This window comes from Carassius carassius, chromosome 10 (assembly GCF_963082965.1).
Source record: "Carassius carassius chromosome 10, fCarCar2.1, whole genome shotgun sequence".
Taxonomy (NCBI): Eukaryota; Metazoa; Chordata; class Actinopteri; order Cypriniformes; family Cyprinidae; genus Carassius; species Carassius carassius.
In genome coordinates, this window is record NC_081764.1 from 14,803,720 (window position 1) to 14,815,378 (window position 11,659).

Sequence of the window (11,659 nt, forward strand, 5' to 3'; positions counted from 1 at the left end):
CTGGATTGCTTTCTGTGTGAAAGCAAACACATCCCGGGATTGATTCCGGGATCGATCCAAGGTTACATTGCTGGGTTCAGTCCCGGAACAAGTTCTGTGTGTGAATAAAAGCCAGAACCAATGCCGTAAAGGGTGTGTCGTAGTTATGACGCATATTATCCTGCAACTCTTTTACCAGGTGTTTTGAAGGCAGATCAACATTTGCGACAAAAAAAATGTGCAAACTGAAATAAAGCAGAAATCACTTAGCTTCTCACTATCCGTGCTAAAGCGGAGATCGTTCGCCAGCTTAAATTAAAGTTAACGTGCCTAGCGTTTTCCACTCGTACATTACACGTCACATCCTGATGTCACGTGTCATTACGGGACCTTTACGGGTTGTGTGTGAACGCACGCACATATTCCCTGAAATCACTGGCAGTGTGAATGAACCAAAATCCAATGATCCAGGAACAATTGCCGGGACACATTACCTGTGTATTATCTAGAATCTCAGTGTGAAAGGGTCTTCAGTGATTCAGAACTGTTAAAGTGGATTATTTAATCTGACCCCAGTGCTAATGGATTATAATAGGCCACAATTTAAATCTTCTAATTATAATATGTAATATGTTGTTACAACATCATGATTTGAAAATTCTATACTGTCCACAATCACAAAACAAATGCTACAGTCCTGACTCTAGCTGGATACTCCATTACACCGACTATGGTATTACTAATCAAATTAAATACAACATACTCAATGTCCTCTCAATAGGTGCCCTCACATGAAGCAATTTAATTCAACCCCCCATCCTACAGCAAACATGAGGAAGGGCAAGATGAATGCTGTTCGCATCTGAATCAGATGGTTTTGACTCAGTGGATCTTCCTTCAGAACCCTGCGGGTCAATTTGTGTTCACATGCCAAGATCCCTGCTGGCATGTGGAAGGACTTTCCTGAAATAAATGAATGCAAAAACAAACTGTGCTGAAAAAGAAATCTAATCGGAACCAGTTAATGACCACCTTTGTCTTTAAAGTGGCTTTAGCGAATTCAAGAAGCAAACAAACTGAGAAAATTGGTTTGGCTTTATGAAGTATAAGTATAATGAGATCACAAATGCAATCAACATTCATCAGTTCACAGCCGGAGCAGAAAGTATTTCAATAATAATGTCCAATTTGTGTCCCATTACTTTGAGCATTAGAGGATTTTTTCTTTTCTTTTGTCATTAGAACTTTCAAATATGTATGTGATATAACAACTGAAATCATTCAACACTGTCATAGTATTGGCATAATTGGTAAAATTGTCGTTTATTTAAAAATAAAAAATTCTAAAAATGCTTAAAAAATATATATAATGCACCAAAATATTTTTAATTTAGGAGCAATATAAAAGTATCAACCGTCATTTGGTCCCAAATCAGCTAGCCTGTAGAGTGATTTGCAACGGTTATATACATTTGCTTATTTAATTTTATTACTAATAATTACTTTATAATAAAACCTCACACATCAGAGTTTAAAACTTTGAAAAATTAAAGTTTAATTTAAAAAATATATATAATATATTAAATAACACCTTAATAAAAAAATTTAGTTTTACAATGAAAATTTTAGAAAGGTCAAGTACCTCCTTCTTTATTTGTACCCATGTTTGGGATTTGAATAAGCATCCATCAGTGATTGATGTTCTTCTTTCTGCAGTTATGCCTTTACGCAGAACCTTGTTTTGGCTGATATCTCAAATTATATAACAGAAATATTACTGACCCCCTCAACCAGTCTGTAAAATGGCCAAACTTAGCAAGCTTTCCGATGTTGGTAACTGGCTTTCCATTCAGTTACTTTTCCATTCTAATGTTTTTCACTTGCATTTTATAAGTTCTCCTTTTCAGATTCCTGTGAAGCCCATTTGCTTTCTCATTTCTAAGACACAGTCCTCATTTATCAGGGATAAAGTTCAAGTTTGCTATTCTCCTGCCTAGCTGTCTCCACCTGTTTCGGTGCGATTCACAATGTCATTCTTCTGTATACTTGACAGTGGCCTCACTTCCTGAGATGTTGTTGATGTGCTGCTCTCTGATAAACCATTGTTAACACTGTTCCTCCGCTGCTTTAGACCCTGCGTATGTTCTGATGGCAGACTGCATGAGTACATCAAAGGTGTGTGCGGGGACCTGCTTTAACTGTTTTATCCTGTTTGCAGGCTCTTAATACTACATGAAACCTTTTTCAGATGAACCTAAAACAGAGGTAAGTTTAGTTTTCATGGACAGCTTTCTTTGTTATGAAGATAATTCTATATCAATTGTGTGTAAATAGGTTATTATATGTATATCACACGAGTTAATTACATTCTAGTCTTTAATTATATCATTTTACCTGATCCTGTAATAATCTGTAATGTCTTTTTATTTATGCAATCAAATTCACACTGCTTTTGGGTTATATTTCCGCATAATTACCTTTGCCAATTGAGCAGGAAGATCATTCAAATCAGTTTTAAATAGTTAAAACTTTTCTTAAATGTTCTCAAATGTCATCAATTATATCAAGTATGATTTAATGAAACATCAATAATTGTAGAAAATCTCATTTCTGATATCAGTCTTACAAAAGTAGCCTAATTTTTAGCTGTAAACTAGAACCTTATTTGACCATTAACTGATTATCAAGGCCTTCATTACATATTTTAAATTATTTTCACACAAAACACATTTGTTTTCTGAATTATATTTTCAAATAAAAACCCATCAACATTTTATTCTGCAGCTTGCTATAACAAGAGCCAATTCTGTTTATGCTATGTTTTGACACATATGGAGGCATAATATGACTTGATGAAAACTGCCTCTGCCAGCTTAAATACCTTATGTGGCATATTTTAAAATATTTAGTAGTTGCTCTTGTCATGAAGGCCTCATTAATCCACAATAACATGACACGTTTCAGAACACCATACTGTACAACATGTTCTATTCTAAAGTGAAACTTCACTCACAATGTTCAGCAAAGGTTAGATCTGGTTCGATCTCGCCACTTCTCTCTGCCCTCAGTTCAATAATATGACTAAAGCCACTTCACTTTGCAATCTGCTTTCACGTTGTTGTTTTTTCTGTTCTTTTTCTTGTTCTGTACAGACACCAGTTATATCCGAAAGAGGCTCTTGTCAAGACTATTTAACCAACATCAGGATGAGACAGTGCTTCAGAGTGATCAATACTCTAATGAAAATGAAAGTCTGTTGACAAGGTTTTATCAAATAATTAAAATGCAGCTGCCGTAAGTCCTTAAGGGATGACATCATGAAATAGTAAGTCATTTTTAAAGTGGTTAGTATCACTGTAATTTAATACAGGCTTTCAGAAATATCTAAATTTTGACCATTTTAGCAAATTATCAAAAAATGACCAAATCTTTTGATATGGGGTGGGGAACATAACTTTTAGTTAGGTTTTTAGATGGGGATTCCCCACTAAAACCTCTATAGGAACTGAATATCTCCCACATATTCAGTCCATGTCCATACTGGATCAGTCTACCAGTATCAAATTGTCCTGATGACATAATCAAACAGAACGCAACTAAAACCATTGTATTGTTGTGGTCCCACTTTTACCTAGAAATGTTTACGTCATGTACTTTATGGGAATTTTATGTTTCTCTTTGAAATCATCAAAAATGTAAAGTCAAGACAACCTCAATTCAATAGCTCAGCAGTAGATACAGATATAATCAATATGAACAGTATATGTGAATATATATATATTTTTTTTTTCTTTAATTACAGTTTCAAACACTCACACTTAATTCATTAACAGCTTTTAAAAACCATCCGTATTATCAAGTTTTTCAACACATTGCCCCCCCAGAAAATATGAAAACTACTTAACATAAATATAATGACACTTATACTAAAATTAATAAATCATTTATTCGCATTATTCGTTTATAATTGTAGTATATTGCTTGTTTGTTTATTTGTATTATTGTGTGAAAATCGAGAGTAAGCAATCTTCTGGACATAAAAATAATCAGCATCGGTCGATCTCAACAAAGCACATCAAATACACTGCAACCCCAAACACATTTGTTTAGCAAATCTACAGTTTGTGATAAATGTGTACAAGCGTTCAAACTTCTATCGACAAAACTGCAGTCACGGCAGCAACAAGTTTAACCATTACTGTACTGTCAGCGCATGACAAAAGTGAAGTGAAGTGAAGTGAAGTGACATTCAGCCAAGTATGGTGACCCATACTCAGAATTCGTGCTCTGCATTTAACCCATCCGCAGTGGGCAGCCATTTATGCTGCGGCTCCCGGGGAGCAGTTGGGGGTTCAATGCCTTGCTCAAGGGCACCTAAGTCGTGGTATTGAAGGTGGAGAGAGCACTGCACATGCACTCCCCCCACCCACAATTCCTGCCGGCCCGAGACTGCAAGTCCGACTCTCTAACCATTAGGCCACAACTTCTAACACTAAAATAACACTAAAAATAAGTGATCTTTCTTACGACTTCAAAATAGCGGAGTTCTAACTAGGAGCTAAATTAATGTGCGTTAAAAAATATATATATTTTCAATATCCCACAGCAATCAAGCAGCCTGTACAGCATCCATTATCAGTCAAACTAAGATTAAAATCAATTAATAGTGTGCAGTTAACGGCACTTCTATTTACAATTTAATTCCAAAGATGACGGATTACACACTATATAGTGAGGCAAATTACTCCTTGTAACACTTTGATCGAGATACTTTCGGGTGTAGCAGTCGATTCTGTTCCCCTCTGGAATTCCTGTTTCCCCTTGGGTTGCCAGGCCTGTGTAATAAACCCAACCAAATAGTTAATCAAACATTTCCCCAAAGTAGCCTATATTCTGCGGATTTGGCAACACTGTCGCATACAAATCAATCTAACACACCTGGATGTAAGGAAAGCAAAAAGGGACAAATCTCTTGCTACACTGCAGCATAGTAAATTATTCTCACACTCCCGTTTATGTTCTATTATTTCTTTTATTCATTTTGCAATTGTCCCTTTGTTTTTGTCTTATGTCCGAGTTTTTGCAGTTTAATTTTTCCATTGCAAATTAGTGTAATCTGTCCGTGCTGACGTCCAAAACTCAGGGTATTATATTACTGTTTCCCTATAGAAAAACAATACATTTTAACTAATATTCTATTTGATTAATCTGTTTATCTTCTTACTGATAACAGTGGAATATAGTTCTTCATATATGTCAAACCTATGAGGAAATTCTAAATGACAAAACTCAAGGTGTTTATCCATTTGTCTTAAAAAAAAGAGCAGAAATATTTAATTTGCAGATGTTCCTCCACTTTCCAAGTTGATGGTAAGCAAAGCACTTTAAGTGATAACTTCTCTACACTGACACATTTTTTCATAGTAAAGTGAGGTGTAGTGATACACAAAGACTTGATAATAACAAAAAGTCAGTGCTTGTCAAGACATTAAACTGACTTAAAGCAACTAGCACAATGATAATGACCTGTTTTTTAATTTCAGTTTAAATAGGCATATTCCTTCAATTGGGCCTTTAGAAACTCATTGCAGGTTATTTGTTTAGATTTTAACAATAAACCTATTTCAATAGATGGCAAACTTTATCACATCTCCTCAAAAAACAATATAAAGTTTAGAAGAAAAGTTGCTGGACAAAAAGAGGCCAGCCAATTTTTATTTTAGAATTAGAATTAGAAATTTAGAATTGTGTAATGAATTAATTTATTTCACAGGTTTGGGGCACCAAAGATTATTATTTTTTACCAAGGCACAGAGTCTGTTAACCAAGTTTATAAAAAATGTAATTAAATTTAATTCAATATTAATTAAAATGTTCATGTGTGCATGGGGTTCTGATTTATACACAACATTTATGGTTCATCGTATACTTATTCTAATGCATGTCTTGCACACACAATTTTTTTTTTAAGTTTTCAGTGCATACATAAATACAACAACAGCAAGGCATATAATAAAAAAAGTAAAAATAAATGAGCATAAATGAATAAGTATAGAACAGAATAGCCAAAGCCTCAAGCATCACATTGAAATCGATAATAAATCGGATTGAAAAAAAAAAAAGGAAATAAATTTCAAGTTGAAAAACCTCTCGTCTTAAAACTATTTTCAAGTTTGGGATTTAGGACGGTATTTTAAACCATTGACTTGCCGTACATCCAGTCGCGCTTCTTCCGCACGCTAGTTCTGATCGTGCGTATTGTAACTCGGCAACTATGCAAGAATTGTAGTATGTTTGCGTAAAGGGGAACAGACATTCCGAGGGGAACAGAATCGACTGCTACACAGGCAACCACACAAACTGACAACAAAGCGTCTTGATATTTACTAACATAGCACATGAAAAAACAGAACAGACAGACATACAACCAGACCCCCAAACATACAGTGACAGGATGTAAAGAGTTACGGCCCTCGTCCTTACCTCGTCAGGCAAAGCTACTTCCGTTTAATTTCGATCATTACAGACGTTTGAACACTTCCTCTTGGTATTTTGTTGATGTCAAGCGCTCGCTATTTAACTCCAAAATAATCTCTGATAGAATAAGGCTTACTCCACGAGATTTATTTTCAAAACAAACTTCACTTCACAGTGGTACAAACCGTGCTTCAGTCTTCATGATCGACTAACCTTTCCTGTCAAGCGTCGAACACATTCCCGAAAATAGGGTAACGACGAGGTCTAGCACATGCCGCTTATTGGCTCATCCGGCTGTCAATCAAATGCTGTACCAATGGCTTTAACCCTTAGGCAGAGAGTAAACTAGTGGATTTTTTTGTTGTGGCACAGCATTGCCTCTGTACTGTATATAGTTAAAAGACTAATTACTATTATGCATACGATTAAACTTTCGCTCCTTAGAGTGTATTGTTGTGATGTAAACATAAATCCATAAATTACCCAAAACATCAAATTTGTTTCTGTCCAACGATTCAAATGTTTTGAAAATGATTATAATCATAATACATGTAGATCCTTAAACGCTGATTTTACTTTCGTTAAATATTTAACATTAAAAATATATTTTGATGAAATGATGTCCATTAAATGGTATTTCACATGACCACTTTAAATGGCTTGTTATGACAACCATTAATTATTGATTCATATTTTAAACAATTACTGCTAACTAACCATTATTATGCTTCTCATTTAGAAGAAGCGCTTAGATACTGCAGTTATCTCGCCTATAAAAACAGTAACTGTCCAACACTGTAAAAGATGTTTTGCAGATTCATAATAAATATGTTCATAATTTAGACTTTAGAAATAAAATGCAAAAAAAAATATTATTAACTGTTACATTTCATTATTGTTGCTTATTTTTGGCCATGACGTCCTAATCATAAACATTAAGTTAATGCAGCAGCTGTCTCCGCTTTACAGGTAGTCTGTTTTAAAATAGGTATCAGCCAAACACAAAGTTTGAACGTGTTGGTCTTTTAGACCATGAGGTTTAAGCCTGCCGTGAAAGGGAGGGACTTCCCGTCCTCAGCATCATATGAGTTGCCAGAAACTGTGGGCTGCAGAGCACATTGGGAGAATGTGGCTGATCAATAAGTTAAACAGAAGTTCGGGTAGATTTATGAAACAATATTAAACTGTGTGTATTGGAGTTTATAGGTTTTAAGAGTAAAATGTCAGTTCAAATGCTACTATTAAATATATTTTTGTCTATACATGATAAACATTTCCATAAATGTTGTCAGCCATGTCAAGAATTATTTGCAATAATAAATATTTATGTCAGATAATATGAGTTAAGATATGTTGACAATGGTATTTAAACAAACTCTGGAGGGAAAAGTCCAGTTGGAAACTCCTATCGTCGGATGAGTCATAGGCTATAACTGCTCCGTGATGAGTCTACGTGCAATACTGCCATAAGCACTCATCTAAAAGCTATTATGCGTTTTTCATCTAAAGAAAGAAATTCAGCAAATATTCAGATAAGAGGATTTCCCAAATACATGTAAACATCAAATTGAAAATGACCCAGCTCTTCAGATGACAAAACAATTTATTGTTTTCTCTGAAACGTTTTAAAAAAGTTTTACATTACAGAAACCACTTACTCACCTTACTATATGATTCTAAAAATGTTCAGATGACTCGAGTTAAAAGGGCTGATGTAACAAGGGGCAATTAAGTGACAGAGCATAATGCCTCTAAATCTAAATTACTAACATCACGGGAAAATTTCTGTAATTATATAAAACAAAAAGGGCAGACATTTATCAAACTATACTTTAAATCTTCATGGTGTGCGTCCAAATGGTATGAATACACAAAAAAAAGTTTTCTGTAACTCCATTATAATTTATACATTATATATTCTTTGTTATTATACACAATGTTGTTCAATATATTAACCTTCTAGAACAGAGGAATTAAATTTCTTCCTTTGCAGAAACCACTGGCTTTTAATGGATTTCGGGAGAAAAAAAACCTACAGTACATGCCCATTTTAATTGACTTGTTGCACTTTTCAGAGATTCTAAATGTTTGGGGTTTGGGCACAACATCTTTCTCTTTGTTGCTTTTAAATGTCTGACATCACAATTCAGCACAATTTAATGGAAACAGAAAAGCAGGTATTATTTTTTTTAATTTCTGTTGGTTTGGTTTTCAGATTGTTTTATGTTAGTAAACATCTTCTTTTTTTGTAGCAAGTTGGCCTAAAACAAATGTTATTATATGTAAAAGGATGGGAATTCCCATTTCCGATAATATTTACACAAATTTGCATAATAAATAAGGATGTACACTGTTATAACATATTTTGTAGTCTTTGAAAAACATAGAAACTAAAGCCTGTGCAAAGTTTGATTACGTGTCTATTTGAAAAGGATATTTCTTTGCCAAAATACTGAAAAAAGGTAAATAATTAATGTATAGTAGTGCACATAAAATACAAAGAATAAATAATAATAAAAAAGTCCTTTATAAACTAAAATAAATAAATAAATAAAACAAATGTTAAAGAGGACACATACAAAAAAAATAAACTGTAGAAAACATTAAATGAAATCTAAACTGAAATACTGTCTTAATTTTCTTTATAGTCGTGATGTCTACAGGAAAAACATGAGTGAAAAGTGAATAATATTTTAATGATTTTTTTTATTTTCCAAAACAACAACATAATGTCAAAATAAATGTCGAAAACTTTTCGCTAGATCCTAGGAGGTTAGTTTAACATTACACTGATGACAAGCTACCATAATGTGAATTATTTCATATATTAAATTAGAATGCAACCAACAGTTTGACACAGTTTATTATTAAAAGAGGATTCAGAAGAGATTTCTCTGTACTTAACTTTATTATGCTGTTTGTTTTCTTGTTTTTTTTCCCTCTTTCTCACCTGTTAAAAAAATATTTTTGTGAGGCTTAGATGTCAAGATGGCAGCCATCCTTCAGTTATCACAGTACTGTACCTTTTAGATGGACAGCATCAGCACTGTGATAACTGAACCAGGGCAGCCTGTCACATCAAGCAGAGCCAGGGCGGTACTTCTTCACACGTCCTCTTGTCCATGTTCATTCTGGGATGACAACTATCACTTTAATAAATATCAGATCAATATGTAATGTTTACAGTTTTCAAAATATAACAGTTGATATATAATATAGGCTAAATAAATATGACATTTCCACCTATTCGTAGTATATGAATGAGTATATGCAATCATTAAAGAAACATAACTTATACTAAGTAGAAATTGTAATATCATGATTGGACTTTGTCATATTTTCATAGGATACACTCCATTAGATGTCAACTCCGCTGTCAATCGGACAACAGGAAATTCAATACCTTCGTTTTGAGCCTGGATTATTAATACACACCACCCCTGTGACGACAGACTTGTTATGGTAACTCTAACTCCACCTTCTATACTTGGCTCTCGTGTTTGGCAAGCGCTTGGCTCCTCCCAAATCATCCCACAAACCCCGCCCACAACACCCCCGCCCTCCATGCGAATCTCTTCTTGTAAACAACTCCATCAGCGCGTCATGTTTGCCATCTCAGGACAGTGGAAACGCCTGCCAAATAATGACAAAACATCTGCCTAACATTCCTTTACCGGCTGTTTCGGGGAAAAAATAGGAGACAAAAACATTTAAATAGGTTAAACCGGGAATATATTAGCTGTTATAGTGTGTTGCGACTTCTGATAGAAAAATTTTGATGTTTTATAAAAGTGCAGTTTTAAATAAAATGATTTATATTAGGAACATTCCAGCAATATAATGTATAAACTATATATGGATACAAGTCGTGTTTGAGCAAAAAGCCCGTTAGAACGTCATGAGGTCAGTATTGTCTACAATCATAAGTTAATACACGAAACGGTATTACTTGGTCATGTCATATAATATAACAGCAGGTACTGTAATATTCTGCGTGTATATCAGTCGTTCTACTTGCTATGTCAATTCGTTAAATTGTCGGATATCTTAAGACTTGTCTTATTGAACTGTAACGTTACTGATGCGCGCTAACGCCCAAGAGCGCGCGCACACACCCCTCTCACGGCAAAAATAACCACATACTTCAAACATTAAAAACTAATATAATATCACTATCACAGTTAGACATATGTACTATTCTACCGACTGCAAAAGTACTAACCTGCATTTTCAACGCTGAACTCCCTTGTTTACGTGAATATTTTTAATGACGCAGCAAGCCTTACAGCGAACAACGTGATTGTCGCCATTTTTTGTTGTTATTGAAATCTTCAAGCCATGTGACAATAAAATAACACGCTTCCGGGTCCTGACGCTCAAAGTTCAGCTCTTTCTTAGTGCAGATGCAGAATGACTCCTACAATAGAAGGTTTAGAAAGTCGACTGATATTGACATTGCATACCCGAAGTGCACTGCGTTCACTATCTCTTATGTTCTGACGCCACCGTAAGGCACCTAGGAAATAAATGCTTGACTTGGGATAATAACTGACTATTAATTCAGTTGACAAATTTACCCTTTTTGTCTCCAAGGCCACCTAAGTAATATATTTCCTGTGGCATTTTTTATGTAACGATGAAAAAGCCTATTTTAGTTTTACTTCATTTATTGACAGAAAGTGTCAATTTAGATAAAATAATGAACCGACTAATGTTGTGATTCCAGAAGTCAGAACCTTATGTTGTTCAATAAAAACAACTGTTCTTGAGGAGACAAATTAAAATATGAAATGTAATTTTACATCAAAGTTTCTTTGTGTATCAGTATTAAGAAAAGTATGAATTTATATATAATTTTATGATTCTGCAGCCCCATTTGACAGTTTGCGCTACGGCTTGATATCATTGTCTGTGGCCCATTTTTGAAAACTTTAAAGTAAACAGTACTGTGGCATCTGCAGAAATTTTTTATTCAGCTACTCACAGTCAACAAGTGTATCGGGTCCTAAATCAGACAGGGGGCAACATCACTCTAGTTTTACCAATGTGGTGACGCAGTTTGTTTCCTGTGGCGAGAATTACAGTAGCTGTGTCCCAAATGATGCATGCAAACTAACTATTGTATGAAATAAATAAGGTTATTATTACAACATCGGAGTATGATAAATCCTCACCCTCCCTTAAAGAAAGCAGCAACTATTGA

At 34.4% G+C, this 11,659-nt stretch overlaps 1 protein-coding gene across 1 annotated transcript in view; it reads right to left on the reverse strand.

Moving 5' to 3' along the window:
• The window catches only part of LOC132151845 (tyrosine-protein kinase JAK1), a 41,800-nt gene extending 35,095 nt beyond the window's left edge, over positions 1-6,705 (reverse strand). Inside the window, exon 1 of the mRNA XM_059560271.1 lies at positions 6,463-6,705. The gene's annotated coding sequence lies outside the window, so the exon portion shown is untranslated. The remainder of the gene's footprint in view (positions 1-6,462) is intronic.
• Between the last annotated feature and the right edge of the window lie 4,954 nt (positions 6,706-11,659).